This window comes from Molothrus aeneus, chromosome 6 (genome assembly GCF_037042795.1).
Source record: "Molothrus aeneus isolate 106 chromosome 6, BPBGC_Maene_1.0, whole genome shotgun sequence".
Taxonomy (NCBI): domain Eukaryota; kingdom Metazoa; phylum Chordata; class Aves; order Passeriformes; family Icteridae; genus Molothrus; species Molothrus aeneus.
In genome coordinates this window covers 39547138-39569714 of record NC_089651.1, presented here as the reverse complement: position 1 = coordinate 39569714, position 22577 = coordinate 39547138, and positions in this window count along the sequence as shown.

Here is a 22577-nt window from a genome sequence, read left to right as displayed (position 1 = left end):
CCCTCTGCCTCATTTCATGGCTTACATAGCTTAAAGCTTGCCTGTCACCATAACCTGTTCTGGCACACTGTGAGACCTGAGAGTCTCTGACCTATTTCCATGAATTCAGCATTTTCCTGTCTTCACTGCTCCTTCTCCTGCAGCCTGGAGGAGGGAAAGAAGGGCTTGCTGGAGGAAGTGTGAGGAAAATACATCTGCAAAGGTAAGAGAGAAAAAAGCAGGCAGCAGTTGTGACTTGAGCTGCCTGCAAATCCCTAGAGGGACCAGAGGACTGCTGAAAGCATCTCTACTGAAGCAGCTCACTCCTGAGAATGCCTTGTGTCACTGCAACAGGCTTGACACTAGCACTCCCAGATCAGAGCCCTGAGGACCTCTCAGCCCTGACAGCTGCCAGAGACATTTACCTTAAGCCAAAGCAGGTTTCAGGGTTAACATCCTTCCCCTCTGGAGGGCTGAAAACATTCCCTGGAGCCTGATTCCTTCAAATTAGGCCATACATAGCAGCAATAGATGGTGATAAAGTTTTGTCTCGGGGCACAGGTCTTCTCTGTATATATTCCTGCTTTAATACAAAATAGCTCAAGAAATAAAGCTGTTTCCTGCCTGCAGCCAAGGCCAAGGCTCCTTGCAGCAGCCAAGGACCATGGATAGGTACAAGATGGCCCCTGTGGCAGCTGTGTAGTCTAGAGCAGACAGATGGAACTGCACTCCCTGCCTGCCTGGCTCCCAGCACCACTGCCTGCAAGCTTTTCAGAAGAGAATTCAGTTGTTCTGACATTTAGAATAGATTAAAAATCGTTACAGGTTCTTCTGGAACATTTTAGAAGGTGAAGCTATTGATTCAAAAACTCAACATCAGTTTTGTAAGTGAGTTGAAACCTTCGTGGTTTCCACCTGTGAACACCAGTGCCTGGCCCTGGCTGACAGCAGGAGTACATTTATCACACTGCTCTCTGTCCCTGTTTTGTCTCTGCCCTATGCCTTGTGCAGGATTTTGTGACAGAGCACTCAGCTCCCCAAAAGCCTCTCAGTATATGAAGGGTGCTTGACCTCTTCCATTTTGTGGATCAGCTAGGGACTGGTGTATTTTGAGGCCTACAAACAGCACCATGTGAACCTGCTGCCCTTTGCTGCCTGGTGTTGGGAGCATTTTGGATGCTCCTGGATCCCAAGGACAGGTCACCTTAGCCAAACCACTCCTATTTCCTTCATAAGGATTGCCCCTGATGCAGGATGCAACACTGCCAATGTTTCCTAGTTGCAGAGTCCAGCTTACACTGTGGTAGGCAAGATTTTTTTTTAATATAAAAACAATATTAAAATCTATGAAAAATTTTATTTACAGCTCACAGAAATATGCCTGTAGACACTGGCCTCAAAGGAGGGGTGTCAAACTCCATGACCTTAGGAATGATGTTGTGAAGACTGACAGCACTGTCTGTATGACAAGTGTTTGTGCTATCAGGAAACAAGTGGCCTGGTCCTCAGTGCTCCATGCTCCACATATCTCCTCCTCCTCTGTCCCCACTCAGAGGACCCTGTGTTTGAGGAGCAACTTCACACCTGCTGTCGTTTATATCTTCTCCTGAGTTTGCTGCCTCAATCTCAGATGCCACTTCCCCCAGCTCAGTGTAGCATCCTGCTCTGGCTCATCATGCTGATGGCAATCAATAACTTCACTGGTTTCACTCCAAGTACCAGCAAAGGTCCTTCTCTTCATGCCTCCTGTTCATACCTGCACACTCACCTACTCCAGCTTTGGTTGCAGAGTTGGAGAGCTGCCCAAATTTTCCTCCCTTGAGCTTTGCCCTGTTGGATGCCAGGATGGATGCCAGTTGGATGCCAGGACTACTGAGACCAATTTGGTCCTGGCCAGCTGGCCCCTCTGGGTCATGAAGGACATCCAGCCTACCATGGACTTGCTGCATACCTTGGACCACTGCTGAGGACAGAGATGCTCAAGCACATGTGCCCTGCCATGACATGATTTGTGTTCTGGCCCATGTGCAGAGCTCACTGTGCTGTGACACAGCCCATTTCACATGGTCTGTGGCAGCAAGACAGCCAGAAAGCAGTAGGGACTTCAGTTCCAAGAGAATTAGGCAATACATCTAGTAAAGACATTTTGTCATGCTGAGGTGTGAAAGACATCACAAAAGTGCTACACATCTGACACAGGGTGACACCAAGCTTAAACACACCCATGTGCTATGATGGCTTCAGCCTGACTTTGATTTTCTTTACCAGTCTGGGTGTTTTGCACTTAGGATGAAAGAGCAGAGGTGATGAGGTGCCAGGTACCACCAGCACAGGCAGCAAGGGCCTGGGAGCCCTCTGCCCTCCAGGTGCTGAGCAGAGGATGAGCATCTCACACTGCCCCGAGCCCTCATGTTGTGTTCACTGCCAGATGACAGCCAGCTGGCATGATGCCTTCCTGGCCAAGCTCCTCAGCGTCCCTGTGCTCCTCAGTGTCCCCATGCCCACTGGGAGCTGGCAGGTCCCTCCTGTGGTGACATTAATGCAGCAAACTGCAGCAGTGCTTAGCCCCTCAAACTTCTTTCTCTGTCAGCAGAAGTGAAATGAAATTGCCTCTGCTGCTGGCTCTGGAGCAAGCTCATATCTCCTAGCCCTTAATCAGGACAGATATGAAATTTCTTATCTGTTAAGTAAAACGGTGCTGCACTTCAATCCATCCAATTATTTTTTCCAATAAGTGTGAGTGAGGGGGCTGACAGGGCCAGCTGTGGGAACTTGTACTGTCAGCAGTGTACTGGCAGTGAAGGGGCCCTGCCTTGGCAGGCACTTCAACCAGAGCAGCCCACACAGGATCAGCTAAAAACATCCCAAAACACATGTTCTCCTGGGTCCTGTGACCCAGGGAGGGGCCTGGGGTGGGGTGTTGTGGGGGCAGGCTGGCGGGCAGGTGCTTTGAATCTTGTTGCCCACCAAGGTGATTTCCAGGAATCCCCCCACCACGTGGCCACAGCATGGTGTCTCTCCCTTTGGCCTGGAGAGTGGGCACTGCAGGCTGTGGGCACTCTGCTTGACACTTGTAAAGCAGAGGTAACAGGCTCTCTGTCAAACATCAGTCTGTCTTCAAGGCCAGCAAAACTGTCATTGAAGACCTGCCCAGAGGAGACCTATCCATCTCCAAGAGGATGTCTGTGCTCAGCCCCAGAGCCTGAGGATCACCTCTAGTGAGCACTCAGCTGAGAGCACAGAGGCCAGACCAACAGAGACACCAAAAGTCAATGGCAGTGAAGCAACTTTCCCATCCTGGATCAGAGCTGAGCCCTTTCCAACAGCATCCAATGCCTGGGTCACCCAGCTCAAGCATTTCTCCATCCCCAAGAGAACAACAATCTACCTTTTCTTTCTTGCCTCTTGGAAGTCAGCAATAGTGGGGTTAGGTGTGAAGGAGGATCAGAAAAGCTGACCTTGTCATATGTAGCACTGATGTGTGGGCATCTGGAAACTCCAGACAGGGATGTGGGCACAGAGAAAAGGAGGAAAAAAATGGGACCAACAAGAAGGCGGGAGAAGGGATGCAGAAGTCCTGCAGTAAGAAGAAAAGGGAGATGAGTCATAGAAAGAGGTCTTGTAGGAGAAAACCAGGCAAGGTAGCAAAAGAGAGATAAAAATGAGACAAATGGAATTATCACAGAAGAGTCCTCCCTGCATCGTCCTGCTTGCAGTCACGCTGAGAAGCAGGTCTAACATTACTTTACTCAATGTGGCAATGACTGCAGCCTCCTGCCATTTCCCTTGTAGCTGTCCCTGCATCTCAAGGCACTAGCTGGGTGGGAGTAAGGCCTCCCTTCTTTGGCACTCCTCTGCAGGCTGAGCAAGCTCCACAGGAGGGGTACCCAGAACTTGGGCTCTGCAGCAGTGAGGCTAAAGACAGGGTCAGGAACAGCACTGTCAGTCACTGCCTGGACTTGGGTGCTCCTTGATGGTCCTCAGGTGCTCAGAGCAGCTCTGGTTAGGTTGTGCTTCCCTTCATCTTGCACCTCACTGTTACATTTGTCTGGCACCTCCCTGTTCCCCCAAGTCCTCTACATTGCTGGACCCACTTCCAGTGCTCCCCCATCCCAGTGCTCCCAACCAGTTCTCCCCCATCCCAGCAGCTGCGCCAAAGCCAGTCCTGGGCTCTGTCCCTAGCCCCTCTAGCCCTTATGGGATCAGGGTGCTAATCCTCTCTGCAGTCTTATGGATCCCTCACAGAACCTTGCTGGACCCAAATAATTCAAACAGTAACCAAAGTCCCTCCTTTGGGAGGGGGGAGCAGGGACCAGCCTCAGCTTTTGCTGGTGAGCTCTGTATTTCCTAACAGAGTGATGATGGAGGCTTCAGGGGGCTGGAAATGCTGGAAATCCCCTGCAACTGTAGTTCCTATGGCAAGCACCTTCACAGACAGACCTCCACATCAGCAGCAGAAAGAGGATGTTCAAATGGAATAAGGGAAACAGTCCCTGATAGTCATGCTGCCCTTCCCAAGCCATCAGACTGTGCTGCTTCACCAGGTCCATGCAGTTGCCTGCAAAGATGAGCAGCCAAAACACTGGGGAAGTAGAAATCAAGCCTCAGCTTCATGAGATGACAGCTAAATTTTACCCCAGCTTTCCAATAATGACAATATAGAGTCATAAGAATTTCATGCAGTTCAGCAGTTAACATGCATACCATCCCTACTTAATTGGGAAACTGTTCTGCAAGCTTCTGCATTAGCAGGAGAAGAAAGAGAAGCTCATTCAAGGCAGAGAAAGTTGATCTCTATCTAAGTGATAAAAATAGCAGTTGACCATTTTTTTCCCAAATCTTCTGAATTTCTGACTTTGAGTCAAACAAGGAGTCTTTCCTTTCCAACTGACATTGTGGGAAAGGTTTTCCTGCCATCTTTGCTCTCTGAAATAAGGAAAGAGGGTGGGAACTCAGACAAGTATCTGCCCCAGATGAGTATCTCCAGTGTTTGAGTCAGCCCCATCAGTGAAACCCCTGTTTAGTATCTGTTGCTTTCAAGGACCATTAGAACAAGCACCAGGAGATCACCCTGAAAAGGTAGCCTTGTTCCTGAGGAAAGCAAAGCTGGGTGATGCAGACTTTTGCCATGGTGGTACTGGTCCCCACCATTTTCTAAAATGTTTTCTCTATTTACATGTTAGTCGCAAAGTGGATTTGCTCTTGAATCCTCTGACTGAGCAGCAGGGGAATTAATACAACAAAAATGTGGCTATGTAGAGCAGTTCTCCACTGACCTCTCAGCCTTCCTCTCATGGTAGGCCTTGAGTCTGAACAGGATTAATTTGGTTCCCTTTCCCATTAAAGAGGACAGCTCCAGCTCACCCCCTGCCCACCAACAGCAGAGCTGAGCTTTTACTCCGTGTCCCACCTAATGCTGCTGACACTGCCTGGATGAAAAAACAGGCTGCAGAAAATCTAATTTTAGGGAATAGGTGGCTCCTGATTCTCTGTGATGAAACTTCAGCCAAGGGTGCTCATTCAGAGCCAGGGTCATGCATCATCCCCAATCTTTTAATACCTCTGGGCACTTCACTAAAGCACCTCACCGGGATGGAGGATTTTCTAAAAGGAGGATATAAGTGCTAAAATCTGTCTTTAATATTTGGACGTGGCAGTTTGAATCACAAATGGACTTCATCACTTTTTTCCTCTCTTTCTTTTTTTTTTTGTCCCCATTACTTTGTGACATATTTTTAAAGCAAAAACACCCATGTACACAAGGGAGCAATTCAATACCTTGAAACCTTAGGCTAGTTTCCCTTGTGGAAGAGCACTTTACATCCTGTGCACTGGCTTTGTTTCAGACAGAAACCCCATATTCGTTATGAAAAGTAATCAAACAGCTATGAACTGCCTTGACCCAGAGAAAACAGATACAAAGTGATGGAAACAGCCCATTCCCCTGTGACACCAACCCCTAAAAAGATCTAAAACACATGCATCGTTCCAAAGTGTCTCTTTTTCAGCAGTTGCTGGTAAAGGTCCTTCTGACATGACATTTCAAACAATTGCATTTTAGAGCAGCCCAGCTCAAGAGCACTCTAGGGAGAAGTCAGTCTGGGCTCTGCTTTAAATAATGCATGTGCAGGTGACCTCCTCTTTGCCAGCCTGGCAGTGCTGTGTGTGTGATGGCCCCTTGATGCTTCTGGCAGGGCATCCTCCTCCGAAAGAATTGAGGACACAGCATAAGAGTGTCTTCATCACCAGGGAAAATGGCATGCTGAGAACTGTGGTTCTAAATTTTGAAAAGGAGGCTTAACAAGACAGATTTTTTTAAAATAAAAAAAAAAAAAAAAAGGAAAAAGAATGAAAAGAATGTGGCTAGTAGCCACTCCTAGATAATTCTCAGATGAGGAAGCCTGTGGGCCTAATGCTCCATGCTGAGACCTCTCCTGCTGTGCTTAGAGGCTATTCAAGCCTAACACACATTCTTCCAAAAAATAGGATGCTGACATGGTGGAGAGCCCCAGCACACTGACTGTCATTATCTCTCACCAACCAAAAAAGTATTTGGCAAGGCAGCCAGGGCTTCCTCCTGCCAGCAGCAGGGCACAGCAGTCAGATCAGAAATGGTTCATTCTCCAGCAGTGATGCAGGAGAGCTGAGACCCACATCCCCTCCTGGTCAGGGGGATGATCCCCCCAGGTCTCCAGGAACCTGTGTCCACAGGCAGGAGCTGTACTCCTCCTCCTGTTTGCCAACAAATGGGGGTTTTGGGAAATGCTAACCACTGACTTGTCACTTTGACAGCAATGTTTTCTTGATGGCCTGTCGACTGCTGATAATAGCAACATCCTCACGCTTAGGAACACAAATCCCAGCATAATAAATCCCATGTTCCTGTCTCAGGTTGAGTGGTGGAGAGAGATGAAATTGGGTCATTGCTGCTGCAGATTTGTCAGTGGAGTTGGGGGCACATTCAGCTGAGAGCTGGTGTCTTGTGAAGGCCCTAATCCCCAGCTCTGATGGGCCTCACAAACATCCCTGGCACTGACGAGCTGCTGGGCTGGGGCAGTGAGGTGTGTGAATCTCTGACAGCAGAAAGCAGAGGGGAAACAACAAATATCATTGTCCTCTGCTGGGAGCACTGAGCAGAGGCTGCATCTTCAGTGGCCATGATGGATGATCAGGAAGCACCGAGTGTGGTGCAGACTGTTTGGTAAAGCAGATCCAGGTGATGTTCTGCACACCCCAAGCAAGTGGTGTCAGGAAAGGAATGGGTCCAGCACTGGGGGTAGAGATAGAAACAGGAAAGCAGGTGAAGAAATCCCTGCTCTGCCACCTGCAGCACAGAGCCACAGGGGAAGCAGTGCCATCAAATACAACCTGGTCATGTACATCTTCACAAAACTGGGGACTTTCCAAGGATTCAGGGTAATCCTGCTTTGGAGAGGCAGTGACTTTGGTTAGAAACATCTCTCAGAGTAAGTTGTGTCCTACCAGCTGGACCCCTTTGCCTGTTAAGAGTTCCACCAGAGTACAAGGTATATCAGTGAGTGAGAAGATGCCCATGGACACAGAAAGTGTTTTCTGAGAGATGAGAGTGCGTTTTCAGGGCAAGAGAGACAATTAGTCCAACCAGCCCTGGAGATTCAGCACCAAACCTAATCAAGTCATCTGTTGCTGCTGCAGAATCCAGATGTAAAACTATCTGGGCTAATGTGTCCCACGTTAACCTATCCCCAGCTTCAGACAACCATCTTTCTACTACACTGGTCCACCCCAGGCTGGCAAGGGTTAATTTTTTTTCTTTTTATTTTTTTATTTTTTACATGACAGATGTGTCTTTTTCTACTTGCCATAGCATGCTTCAGAGGAAATCCAGAAACCACACAGTCTCTTATGGTCTATACGGACTTTGAATTTTATGGGCTCTGATCTATAATAAGGGCTCAGAATTAGAGAGCTGCTCCCACTGTGTGTAGGGGCTATTTCTGCTCCTTATAATTTTTTCCTGTGCCCCATGATGTCCATGACTGAGTTCACATCAGACAACAAGGAATAAATGTAGCATCCCAGGGAGAGAAGTGGGGCAAAAAAACTAGAGCTTTGGGTGTGCAACCTTGAAGAAAAAGAATGGGCTGGGTTATGGCTTCATACCAAATAAATATAGCTTGTACCAAATAAAAGAACTGCAAGATAGCCTCAGAGCTGTAAGAACAATGGAAAGACCCATACATTCAGGAGAATTACCTCTTTTTTATGTATTGGTGCAAGGATTTCAGCAGCACAAAGCTGTGTTAAGCCTAGAAACAAGACCCCATGGAGTGAGCAGCATGGGTCTGTGCTTGATGTTTAAAGCTTTGAGAGGCTGGACAAGAATAAATGGCTAGAGCCTGACAGATACTAAATAAGGGTCCTGAGAGTCTAGCTTCATCCAATCCCTGTGTGAAGAGCTGTAGCTTTTGGATTCATGAGCAGAAGTATCAATTTATCAACTTTTTATAGAGAATTTGATCTATGTGAATGAAGCCACTGAGCCTCCAAACTCCAGTGTTTGCTTTTATTCCAGAAATGCAAGTTGTTTGGACACATTCTTTTTTTTTTTTTTCACAGGGATTCCTGATACACAAAAAAAATCTGTGTTTTTTTTTTTAATTTCTCCCTACAAATATCAGGTGAAGCTAGCATGGCTTTGTATCACATGGTTGAGCCAGCACTGACCTGCTGTTTTGAATTGGCCCTCTTGAGAAGACATTACATTTCTCACTCATTATTGCAAATGGGCAGAAATGTTGGATCTAGGTGTCTGTCCCTGACTGGGTATCCACACCCTTGGGCCACTGCCATGAGGATGACCCACTGTGAAGATAACCCTCCATCCTTATGTCACACTGTGCCCTTGTGGAGAGCTGGGCACGCTTTCCACAAAGGAAAGAAAACAGGGGACTGGTCTCTGTGCTCCTCAGGACCCACACAAGAACAACCACTGGCCTTGTGGATCTCACACGTAGTGCCAAGTGCCCAGTGGCGCTGCAAGAGGAGTGGTGGGGAGACACTGAAATAAGGAGGCCACCACTTTCAATGTGGTGGCCTCCTGGACCAGGTCAAGAAGTTTTCTTTCCATCTACTGAAGGCACTTGCAAAGTGTGTCTGACTCAGCCAAAACAGCCCATGGGTGTCCACAGGCTTCAGTTTGTAGCACTCAACTTGGAAACTGTTATGAAGACAAATGGTACACGTCACATCAAATCAGCACCTTAGCAGCAAGCAGTGGCTTAGCAGAAAGATTTGTTCAAACAATGAAGTGAGCCCTGTGTTCTTCAGAAGGAAGAGCATCTGTTCATGAATGCTTGACTAATTTCTCATTATCTTATCAAAACAGCTTATACCACTGGAAAGGCATCTCCAGCACGGCTAATGTTCAGCCAACAGTTGGTTACCTGCTTGATTTACTGAGATCATCAAGAATGACACACACAATATAAGGACAGGAGCAGGTATTTCAAGAGGAGGGACAGCCAAAAAGCACCTGAAGAAGAGAGGTGACTAAAATCCCCTCCTTTGAAGGAAAACAGGATGAACAGGAGCAGAGCTGGTGGCTCTGTGGGCCTGGCCTGTAGCTACGGCCAAGGTGAGATGATGGGCTGGGTTTGTCCAGGGACTGCTTGGATCAACTTCCAAAAAATCTGTCTCTTCCCTGGGGTCTGGGTAATGAGAAGGTGAGAGTTTCTGTGAGGCTATGTGAGCTATGTCTGCCTCTCATGGCATTTGCTATGCCAGGGTCATATCCATTGCTGTGTTCATTTGCTCTCTCAGATTCCCTGCTGAAGGGCTGCTGCCCTCAGCTTTCTCCAGCAGGCAGTGTGCTGCAGCCAAGGTCCAGCCTTGGCATGGGCTCCCAGCGAGTCAGCCCTCTGCCACCTCAGCAGCAAGCTGGAGGCAGAAGGGTGTCAAAGTTTAGGCTGAATTTCACATTGCAGATTCCAGATTTGCAGTGAAAAGTTTGCTACTGCTCCCACTGGGAGAGTCAAGCTCAGCTATGGTTGGTCCCTGGGGCCAGGGCCCTTGAGTGATATTTTTCATCAGAGCATAAAGGGAAAGCACTCTGCCTGTGTCCCTCTCGTTCATTACAGAACCCAATGATTTGTTTCAACTTCTCCATCTGTGTCACAGAGATAAAGCAATTTGCCTATCACTGCAGAGCACTTGGCGATGGCTGGGTGGAAAGCACTCTGAAGCCAGCCCTCACCTTGCTCCAGCTGTAATATCACAGCTTCCCAAAGGGGCTTAGCCAGGGAAGATGGCCCTTTCTGACATCCTTTGTCAATTTTGCATCTGCTGGCACGACGTGGATGCTCCCTAACCAGGCTGGATCTCTGCTGCTCTGGCTGTAGGAGACCTGGAAAAATGAAATATGCCTGGGGTGTGAGGGGAGGAGGGAAGGGACAGGTAAGAAACTGATGCCTGATGTTTCCACATCTCTGGTCTTTCATCATCATTATAGTTGTAAATGACAGTATACAATTTATTAAGAGATAGAAGTAAGGAGAAAGCAGAGTGGAGAGGCTAGAAGAGGAAAGCAAGAAGAGCTAGAGAGTAAGAAATAAGAGAATTATGGACACAGTTTAAGGAAAGGAGCAGAAGGAGGAACAGTGTCAGACTTGGGAAGCAAGACAGGGACAAGGGAGTGATAGAGAGAAACAGAATCTGGCAGGGCAACAGGGGAGACAGGAGAACAGTTCTCAGGCAATTAGCTGGAAGAAGCAGAAGATGGCTGCTTCCCTGGTGTTAAGGAGTGCTGATGGATTATCAACCAAGGGAACCTAATGTGTTTCATCCAGCATATTTCATAGCTGGGAAAAGCAGGTGAAGTTTGGGAGAAGAGGGAGCAGGGACTGTGGGCAGCCTTCCTTCTGGCTTCAGACAACATTAGCCCTCCTAGGGTTAAACCTGGATTTCAGAATGAAGAGAGAGAGAGAGAGAGTGTGTGAACAGGGATTTGGGAGTCATTAAGCCTGATGGGACAGCTTTAGAAATAAAAATAAAGGAATTAAGAGGTGCAGAGAAACACAAGAGACAGTGAAAAATTGTTTGTCTAACATGTAGCAAACCAGGGCTTCTCACAGAGGTCAAGCAAACACCTACAGCTGCAGCCTGTAAATAATGTACTGATACTTATTTGATGAAGAAATATTTTTTATTTATATGAGCCTCATGAGAATGTATACAAAATTACGGCATATGCAAACAGAAGCAGAGAATCTAGGATGCCTACACTGAAATAAAGTGACCAAAGGACAGACCCAAGGCACCTTGCTTCACATCTGAGGGCCAGAAAATACTGAGATATCTGGGATTCAGCTCCTGACTGAGGTGACTCATTAGCTTTTTGGCCAAATGTCTCTAATCCTGGGACTTGATCCCAGCCTTGGTCTGAAAAAAGACCCTTGCAGAGTTCACCTGGCCAGCTTCTTCCATTTCATTTCTTCCTCTTCTAGCCTCCAAGATATTTTTTCCTTTCCGTAGGTGTTTTATCCCAGAGCAAACGTCAGGGCTGCATGCACTGGCTCTCCCTGCCAGAAGGGGCTGCCTCTCCAGGCAGGTAACACCAACTCCTTGGGCAGCTTATTAGGGTGTTCTCTCAATAGCTTGGTGAGTGCTGGGTTTGAAGGCCAGAGCAGCATCAGGTGCCAGCAGTAAGCCACAAGCTTTGCCCAGGTGTGCAATGAAGTGCAGGCTGTGGTGGGGATGAAGGGTCTCATTGAGTGAAGTGCAAAACCAGGGCTGGTTTTCTTCAGGAATATGGTGGCCCCTGGATTTCTTGGCACTTCTTGGGTGACCTCCTGATCCACAAGCAGAGGCCAAAGTGCCATGAAGAGGAAGGAGTTGCACATGGCTGCTTAGCCAGCGGCAGGCAGTGCGCTGGAGGAGGGTGGGCAGCAGCCAGCCAAGATGGTTCCCATGTTTGCTTGTCACCCTTATCCTTCTTTCACACAGGCATTGAAGTCTGCTGGCAGTCTGTGAGCTGGAGCCAGTGTCTGGCATGCTTCCAGCCTGGAGAAGTGTTGGGAAGCTGACAACCAGCACAGCTCCCTGGGTAGATGCTGTGATATCCCAGAGTCAGGAATGCAGCTGAGGCCCTTGGAAGGGTCAGCTGTGACAACCCCTCCATCTGGTTGGGAGCTGGGCTCTGGGCTGTCTCCCTCATGAGCACAGAGTGTCTCTTGCATCCCTGGCCTCAAAGAGTGGTGAAGGGTGGATGATCACCACTAGACCCCTGCATAAGCAGTACTGTTGGCTTCTTCCCCAGTGCAGAGCAGGCAGCAGCTGCTCCCCACTGATGGCTGCACTCTTTCAAGGTTTTTCTGTGACAGGATTTGAAGGATGGCAGATTGACACAACACAGGATAACAAAGGTGGGGCCTGCAGGATCACAGACCAGACTGCCCTGTGCCCACAGTATGGCTGTGGGCTGAGCTGCTGGGCATGGCAGCTGGGGGAAGCACCCATGAGCAAGATTGTGTCTGTGTGGATGGGTACCTGAAGAGAAGGTGAAGCAAAGGCATGAGCTGGGCATTTCCTACATCTTTAGCTCCATGCTGCCTCCTTCACCTGCCTTCTTCTGCCTCAGCACTGGGACCCTTGGAAAAGGGAAGGAGGTACAAGAACAAAACCATGGGGAGCTGGAGGAGTTCCCACCAGCTCCATAGCCACTCACACCCAGGGATGTCATGTTCCCAGTGGGCTCCAGCATCAAGTTGTCCCACTTTTCACACCTGGCCAATTTGAGGTCAATTTAAGGTGGCATTCCCTATCTTCTCAAATAAGGCCCTTTTCCTGACTGGTCCTTTCTGCTTTTTATACAAATCTTAAGGAATTTCAGGGTTTGCCCCTTGCAAAGCTAGGATTAGACAGAATTTTAATGAATATTAAGAGTAATATCTTTAATTGAAAGATAGGGTCCATCTGAGGTGAAATCTTGGCTCTGCAAGAGCCAATGAGAAGCTTGCCAATAATTTATTAGAGCCAGGATTGTACCCATTAGATTTCAGGGCAATTTCAGGGCTCTGACTATTCCACAGGTTTAAAGAGAAAATGCCACAATTTTTTTGTAATAAGCCAGCTCCCTTTAATGAGCAAATTAAAGGAAATTGGTGCAGAACAGGAGGGAAAAAAAGGGTGGCAAGGAGAGTGCTAAAAAGCTACCATACCAGCGGGGGGACATTCTCCTGGTGATGCTCCCCACACTGTGACCGGAGCTTGAAGATGGAGTGAGCATTTCATCCATCCTCCATCCGGAGTGAGCATTTCATCCATCCTCCATCCCTCTCCTTGTACACCCAGCCCACGTCCAGGTTGTGCCAATCTGTTGTGCCTGGCTTTTGTGCCTGGCCTTTCTAGAGTCTGGCTTGCCCCAGTTTGTGGACAGCTCTAATCAGGTGCTGGTCAAAATCATGCTTTGAAAGCCTCTGCTTTGCAGCTCCCAACCATGCTCTTTATCTCTGCCTTCTTCAGCCCATGCCCTATAGCACCTGCTTCTGTCTCCAGGATGTGATATCAATTGCTTTCTCTCTGATGGCTTCTTCTTGAATCAGGTTTGAACTCTTCATCCTCAACTCCCTAACTCTATCCTTCCTCTCTTTTCTGTTTAGCTTCTGATCATTCTTCCTGGTCCACTGACCACTCTAGTTCTGAGCTCTCTCAAAGGCACTTCTGCTGAGTGCTATTCTGAGTGCACTTCTGGCTGTGTGCTATTATGTGCAGCATCCCAGATATGCCCTCTACATTTCCCTTTTTCATGTCCATGCAATACCTGCTGCCAGCATACTGCCTGTCACTGACATCTCTGGGTGTTAGAAAATGGTAATTACTTCAGCAATTACCATTACAAATTACACTGCAGCTGGGTGAGAAACAAGAATAATACCAATCGTGCAGTGTCTTCAGGGCCCCGCCCCTCCTGCTCCATAGCAGCACTGCTGAAAGAGCAGAGGGGGATAAGGTGAGGACAGGGGTTTGACAAGACTTGACAGGCAGTTCCTGTGTGGATGGAGAATGGGATTTTAAGACATCCACAATAAACATTGATGAAGGCTTTAGGGACTAGTGAGACCAAGTCAATCAATCCTCTGCTTTACAGGTGGCAGAAGTGAAGATGATATGATAATGAAGCTCCAGCCAGTAAGCCAGTGTGCTGCTGCTTCCAGAACAACCTGCAAGGCACAAAGGAGAAGCCCTGTGGAGAGGGAATTACAATAATTGAGCCAAATGGCCATGTAGGGGTGTTTACTGCCCTTGCATGGTCATCAGGGGGTGCAGTAAATCAGAGTACAGCCAGTGCAAATTGCACTACTGGCTCAAAACAAAGAACGCACTTTGGTCCCCCACCTTCCCTGTTTCCAGAGGCAGGACCTTGATGCTTTGAAAGTACACTGGTATGGGGTGAAGTGCAGGGCAATGATACTCAGTTGTGAAGAGCTGAATCAGAGCAACTTTGCAAAGCTGGCCCATCAGTCTAGAGCAGAAGCTTATTTTTAAAAACATGGGACCTTTGGACCACTGAGAGATGCTGCAATAGGGAATGACCCCAGAGAGATGCTGCAATAGGGTCATCTTATGCTGCTGTGAGCTGACCCTGGCTGAGACACCTGAATCCAGAAGCTACACAGTCATTTTGGTGCTCAGGCTGTACCTGCTCAGGCCCAGAGCTGTGACCCAAGCCCACAGGGCTGCACATGTGGGTCTCACCAGCTGGTGGAGGGAGGTGAAGGAAAAGGGCAGCAAAGATGCCATTTGTGCTGATGGGTTTGACATGCTGTATTAGAATTGCTGTATTAAAAATGCATCAATGAGAGAGAGGTTGTAAAATATTTTTATTTGTATTCTCAGCTTTTAGAACTGTTTTTATGAGATTGTATCTGTGTCTCACAGATAACAGTATCCTGAGACAATTGATTATAGCACAGTCCCTCCAAACTATACCCATTTATGTCATAACCTGGCACTTCAACACTTGAAATATTTTCCTGTTTATAAATGATCTCTAGTCTGAGGTTGAGGCAATTAATGATATAGCTAAATCTATAACCCTGAGAAGGGACCCAAATAAAAAAACAAATAGCTGTGTGGACTTCATGCACAGTTTGCTTTTACAACCAAGCATCCACAAGAAAACAAATATATTGGCCACTTCTTAGAGTCAAGCTCCCCAGCACAGCCTGTCTGCATGTGAATGTACTTTGGAACTGGTCTGCAGATGCTGCAGCCTTCTCACAGGTCCAGCTTGGGGGATGGATGTCCTGGGGTTAGGGAGGCAAAGCTGAATGGGCAATTTATATGACTGCTGTTTCCCTCTGGACCCCACTGCTATTGTATTTTTGTCTCTATCTCCAGGCAATCTCACCTCCCAAGGTTTGTAAGAGTCTTCCTCCTGCCAATCTAGCCTCTCAAAGGTATTTCAGCAGCTGATGTAAATGATTATTGGCCTGCTATGGATTTCAGATGGTGCATCAGTGCCACCCATGACAGCATTTGCTCTTCAGCAGGGAGAGTACTGTCCTTGTCCTGCTGCAACGATTGAGAGGGAGCTGCAAATGTAAGCAACTGATTCTTGCAGTTCAAAACTTTTTCTATTAATATGTCCCTTTGAGATGCACTTTCTCTTGCTTCCTTCAGCCCATAGGTGGTATATTTTGTACAGTTCGATAATAATTTTTTTGGCTGATCTGTTTCTTCAGATAGCAGGGTAACGTGTGTTTAGCACCGCAGGTATCTTCTAGATTGTGTTTTTTCTCTTCCTGCAGTTTGATACAGTAACTCCAGCATAGGCCTCAGCTTCTCTGCTCACACCCAGATTTGATGTTGTCATTATGCTGGAGGTTATGAGAAGAGGTTTTAAGCTGACAGCACAGTATTTAGTAGGGTCCAGAGCCTGGAAGAGCCATTGCCCTGAGAACATGAGGCTGACCCCAAAGACAGCCATAGGAACTCCATCTAGCACATCTGCCGCTGCTCTGCACCAGGGCTTCTCACCCATCTCTTCAAAGCCTTATCCCAGGCAGGTCTCAGCAGGAAGGTCTCAGCTACACAGAGGTTTCTGAACAGCCTCCTATGGTATCCAGCCTGTGACCTGCTGCAGGCTCCAGCAGTCACTTTAGGACTGCTCATTGTAATCCCCCACAGAGGACTCCATCCCTGAGTGGGTGCTGCAGCTCCACCAGCACAAAAACAAGGCAACCATGGCCAACAAGTGACATCAGTTGTGCTTCAAAGCCCATGGCAGCCCTCTGGGAAGTGGAGTTATGCTTCTATCAAAACATGGCTGTGGTGTAGGCACCCAAAACTGCTCCCCTGGCAGCTCAGTGCATCCTTGGCTCATATCCCAGAACTACCTCTCTCCCATTTTTCCCTGTTACAGGCTGTTCCTGGGGATCTCCTCACCTTTACCTCCCATTGCCTGGTAATTTTCTCCCACCACTCCTCAAATTTTGATATAATTTGTGGGACAGAGGCAATGGTTCATTAGCATTGCCTTGGGTGTGCTTACTGTCCTCCAGACCCACCCCAACAGAGTGCAAGCAGCCCCCAAAACAGCCTGGTTGACCTCATGGGGCAACAGCAAGACTGAAATGGTGGAGAGGACTGGTCTGATCTATGAGCTAACATCATCCCAGAGCCATGACACTTCCCCTGGCTGAGTGTAATGGACTGAGCCCACAAAAACCGTAGCTTCTGCTCTCAAAAAATTGAGGTTGTCCTCAATGAGTTGCCACTGGTTCATTCCCTTAATCCCCTGCATTTGTGGCCCCCCACTCATCCATCTTTGTATCACATCTCTTGTGCAACATTACCCCTCCACCTCTGACCCCCCAAACCCCAGCAGCCTCCAGAGCCCAGTTTTGCAGGGTGAGGGTCAGTGCCAGCTCTCGTCCTGGCAAGGGCAGACAAACAGAGGCTTGGTGACACACAGGCTGCTCTGGGGGGTGTGGGCTGAGCGGCTTGGGCTGCCAGAGCTGATGTCCATGCCTGACTAGCACAGATTTGCACATCAAAAAATTTGTTGGGAGGATGCTGAGGAGGTCATAAGGTTATAGAAAAAGAATCCAAGGTCTTTCTGTGGAGAGACAAAAATGGAAATTTTGACCTTGTCTGAAGATCAGAAATGGGCTGAAGAGCCTGGTTTGACATTAATGAGCTGAGAGCAGAAGAATGGCCTCTCTGGAGGTGCCTGCCCTCAATTTATCCATTTTCTCCCCACTAAAATCATGGCACTCTTGAGGATGACAGCTACAAAGCCCATCTCAATTTGTCACTTGAATGAAGTGTTTGATCTGAGAATTATTGTTGTTGTTGTTGTTGTTGTTATTATTTTAATATTTGAAAGCTGATAATGCCTTTGACAGTAAGACAGAACTTATGAGCAAGACAAGTTCCCATCCCAAGGCTTTGGGAGCACAATTCCAGCTTCCAGTTAGTCACAGGACATCAGAATGCTGCTCTTAATGAAAAGCGATATGACGCATATGTGGTATGAGTCATTATAATGTTAACTACAGTTACTTCAAGCCCAGACATCACCAGAACTGCTTTCCTCCCTGAAGATGATTCATGTGCCTCATGTGTGACAGCTCAGTCATTTTTTTTGCTTATTCGAGTGAATTTTAATACTTTTTAAGGGTTTTGGGGGCAAAGTCCTTCTGTTCCTGTTTGACAAGTTGAATTTCCTTAATATGTTCATAGTCAGTTTCTCAGAGATTGGATACCAGAAATGAGGAAACAAGGAGAAATCAAGAAATTTGCAGGTCTGTGTGCATGGGGTTGCACCAGGAGGCTGCCCTGGTGCAAGGTCCACTCCCCACTACAGCCATGAAGTGGAGGGTGCCCTCAACTGCTCACAAATCGAGCACAAGCCCCCAGGGGAGGGCAGAGGGATGCTAAAGGGTCTGCAGGAGACCACAGGATCCCAAAGACAGGGATGCAGCTCACCACTGCTCCTCTGATCCAGCAAGGCACTGAGCACAAATGGGGAAGGTCCCAGTGGTGCTCACACAGCTGCTCACGGATATTTTCCTCCTAACTCTGCTGCCTGCCTTTCTGCTGGGGCTTCAGCAGCCTGGTAAAGCTTCATTTCCAGAGGCATTGCCTCCTGCTAATAGCTGCATAAGGAGGTCCCCAGGGATCACTCTGCCAGCTCTAAAGAGGGTTTATTCAGCAATTAGTCAGTGGGAGACCTGCTATCATGCAAGTGATGGCTACCTAAAGTAGCAGCTGTATTTCCTGGGGTTGGACTTAAACCCTGTGCTGCTACATCACAGCATGTGGACAGTCTGAGAGCCCCCAGCTGCTGTGGCTGTCCATGTCCCCCATTCATAGGCTGGGACACATCCTCACTCAACATGGGGTTTTTTGGGCAGAGAGGGACAACTTTAAAAAGTGAGAGGGAACAGGAAAAAACAGTAAGTAGAAGAATCTTTATTGAAGTGAAGCACACACCACAGTCCAGGCCCTTGGGAGAGAATGGGATTGAACTCTGTTGTCTCAAAGCCAGCTGTGGGACATGAGGAGTTTTCTCTTTGTCATCTCCTCTGAAAACATGGCTGAATCCTGCTATTTGCTCTGTGCCCTCCAAGGCCCTAGGGACTAGTGGCTGCAGTCTGTATGAGCGGCAGAACCAGCCCTGGTAACAGCAAGGCTGGATCACATCTGTCAGCCATTGACCTCACTTCTCTCACAATCAGAGATGGGCAAGATTTGCCAAGCAACCACGTCACAGACTTCTATTCTTTGGAAGAGTTATGTCGAAGTGAATTCTTCAGTTTGTGACTTAAATTCAACATAATATGGTGCAGAAGTGCACAGAGAGGCCTCAAACACTCTGCCCTGTCCCAAGCACATCTACATTTTTACAGCTGAAGCTCACTGAGTTTTTTTTTTTCAAGCTATATGGGAGTAGAGATTTGAGGTTGTGTGGTTTTCCCCCTTGAATTTCAGCCCCTTGATTTTCTTCATAACTCAGAGTTTTACCTTCAGCAGTTGCAGAATCACAGTGAATCAGGCTGGAAGGACTGTTCTGAGGCCATCCATGGTGGAGAAGTAGTCCCACCAGCTCAGCATTTTTAGGAGACTGTTATCTTTCGTGGCCAGATTTACCACAAAGCTCTGCTGGCTGCGGGCGAAAACAGCCAAAGCATATGGAGCAGCTATTCTGGGTTTAGAGCTGCTTTGCTTTTCCAGAGCAATGCAAAGCAGCTAGACAGCACACAGGGTTCCCTTCCGTATCCCACTCGTCCTCCAGATGTCTGCTGTTTCCCTGCACATATCCCCTACGTGACGTGACTGCACCCATACACACCACCCCCTTCTCCCTCCTTGCCCCCTTCGTATCCTTGAAAATCCCACACTGCTCCCCAGCTCTCCCAGCCTACACCACAGCTGGCTCTGCTCCAGGAGCATCAGCTCTGGTGGGGATGTTTGGAATTCATGGAGGTCTCTTGCCCTTTTCCATAATGACCTCCATGTCCTGCTCTCCTAAGGCTACTGCCCAGGAGAATGGGAGTTTCTAATGCTGTGAGGAGATGGAGATTCTGCCACATACTTTAGGCATCCAGGAAGATTTCATAGTTGGAGCAAGGAAAAGGTCACACTGAATGTCTATTCACAGCATGTCAGCTGGGAGCTAAATTACTGCAGAATTCAGGTGCTTTCCTAAAGTACCTCTTTCCCCCATCCAGCTCGTGCCAAAGAACAGTGCCTGACACCTGAATGCTGCTTCAGCACCACTCACAAGGGCTAAGAAGGCCCCCTTGGACATGGCTACATGAGACACTCAGGGCCGTGGGTGACGGGGAGCAAGGGAGGGATAGGAAGGGATTCCCTGTGGATTTTACTGCACTGGAGCATTTTAGTCTCCAGCCTTGTCAGAAGACAAGGTTTGCTAAGAAGGAGGAAAATTACACTAATTCCAGAAGGATGCTATTCATATATATTGCAAACACAGGCTGCTCAGGAGCTTTAATTCCATGTGAGGTTGGAATTATCTGTGTTATCAGATGCTATTCACATCATATCAGAGTCCTGACAGGATCTGATGCTGGGTGCCATGTTTCATAAGGGAACTGCATCTTATGTGTTTTTTACTGTTGTCTCCTAAATGGCCAGACTTCCTCATGAACACTTTAAAAACTTCATTCTGCCCTCCAGGGCATAATGCTTCACTTTTACAGAAAACTTGGGGTTTTTTAATTGTATTTTTCACAATAAATGATCTGAATCTCTCTTCTAATTGAAAAATCCCAATTTATCCATAACAGCTGAGTCATGACCAACACAGTACTGTAATTTTTTTATTATTTTCTGTATCCCTTTATGAAAGCAATCTGACAGCATGTTCAGGGTTTTTTTCCTCACCACTGTACATTAACCAGATGGTTTTCGCTCTATTGTCCACAGATACGCCCACATAATTTTTTTGCCTTCATGCTTCCAGTTAATTTAGAAATCACTAGTGATTATGAAGCACTGAACTTGGTCCTTCCAATATGTTTTACCTTCCCCCTGTCCACGCTTAATTTCTTCTCCCATCACGCTGCCCAATTAATTAGCTTTGGCTCATCCCTCTGAAGCGTCTCTCTTGTCTCTAGATTTCACTAATCTGATCATTTTTAATAGCTGCAAATATAACTTTAATCTGCTCGGTGCCCCCCTCAGCCATCACAAACAGGTACTTCAAATCCCCCCACATGCCTCACCTGCACTGAGTGCCTCTCACAAGTGAGTCCTGCCTGATGTTCTCTTCTGCTGATGCAGTCACCTGAGCAGCAATGCTCAGTCATCTCAAGTGTGGTTTATGTCCCTTTCATTGTGTTTTCACTCTCTGTTTCTGTTTCTTTGAGGATGCTCTGCAGCTGAGCCCTCACCTTTGTGGAGACCTTCCAGTTATTGGGCGTTTTAGTAGCGTCTGTCCATTTCTGGCGCGAAATCTTTCATCTCAGCACTCCGTTTGTGATTGTTTGGCAGGAGTTCAGGCTTTTAGTCTTGAGTGATCTGGGGGATTTTTTGGCTGTCAATAAAGTAATGTTACCAAATTTGTCATGGCATACTTATCTGTTGCTATGTCTGTAGTTAAATGAAGCATGTGAAGCTCAGAACGTATTGGCAGGCAGATTTTAATGTTTGAGAGAACATAATCAAAAACAAAACCCCACCTTTCCATGCCAGGCAGGCCTGAAACACAAGTATAGCCTTTTCCTTTTCTACTTTATATCTCCAGCAACATTTTTTCTAATTATTTTTTTAAGAGGTGCATCATTTGGATTGTATAACAAGTCCAACGGGATAGTGCATCAGCTAATATTTAATGTAATGAGATCTCATTTTCTTCTGTTGGATGGGTTCTCAACAGAGTCTCCCTTGCAGCTGAGAGCAAAGGGCCATTTTGATATCCATTTTCATTTCATGCATCCCAGTGGATGCATAAATACAACAAGGAGTTTCAGTGGAGTGGGAGGCTCTGTGCATTTTGCTACATTCCCTTCAGAGTCTGTCCCTTTTCTTTTTCTGGGCAGGAAAGTTTCCAACTGGCAGCTTGTCCTCAGTGCCCCAGAAGTGTTTTATCTCTGGCCGACTCTTCTAGGTCACACAGCCTCTTGCCTCATGTCACCTCCCAGGGACACTGCCCATCTCAGATCTGGACTGAATGGCTGTGGTTATAAAAGCAAAGCCCCAAACCACACCATGTAGGCTGATTTTCCCATGCCTCCACAAACCTGTACATATCTGTGTATGCATACATTTCTCTCGGAGCCACCCGAGGTCAGAGGGGCTTTGATTTGGGATGATAATGTCACCTTCTCATTGTTCAAGCAGGAGAACCAGTGCTGCAGCTCTGCTGCTAAGCAGTATATCTGTAAAAGTTGGTGAGGGTTAATCTTCTGCCTGGCCAGGCAACTGCTGCACCTGCACATTACTCCAGGGATATGCGTGGCTCTGGTGAAGGATGGAGCAGCCATCCCCAGCTGATGGAAGGAGCTGGCCAGAACTGTGCAGGGACAGCTGTGGTGGAGGTGACCATGCACACCATTGTGGCAGAGATGCCCCTGGGAGAGCTATCCTCCATGCTCCCAGCCTTCTGCATGTGGAAAAGCCAACAAAGCTCTCTGGGCTTTAGCAAGGCATGAAGATGCTTCATCCAGCAATTGAGTTTTTCTTTCATGCTCCCACAGGACAGGGAGAGATGGGGTTTTGAGCATGTCTTGCTTCCCTATAACTCCACAGCCTCTCCATCCCTGCCAAGAGGCTGTCCTTGAGGAATGGGGCCTCTTTGCCTTTACTCTACCCCATGCTGGCTAGACAGGGCTGCATGGGATCTCATAACTGAGGCAAACAGCAGGACTGGGAAGGAGGCAGTCAGTGGTGACTTCATCCCCACAAGCTCCCAAGGACATGAGCAGGGCCCTTATGGCGACTTTGTCTCAGGTGAGGTGACTGTCACCAACCCTCTCTGTTCCCACCCGTGCCACAGCAAGTCCCACTGACTCCCCTGCTTCCTCACAGGGCTGCAGCTCACCCCAGCCCCACACTGTATCTTGAGGTGTGCACAGCCAGACCTTTACCTC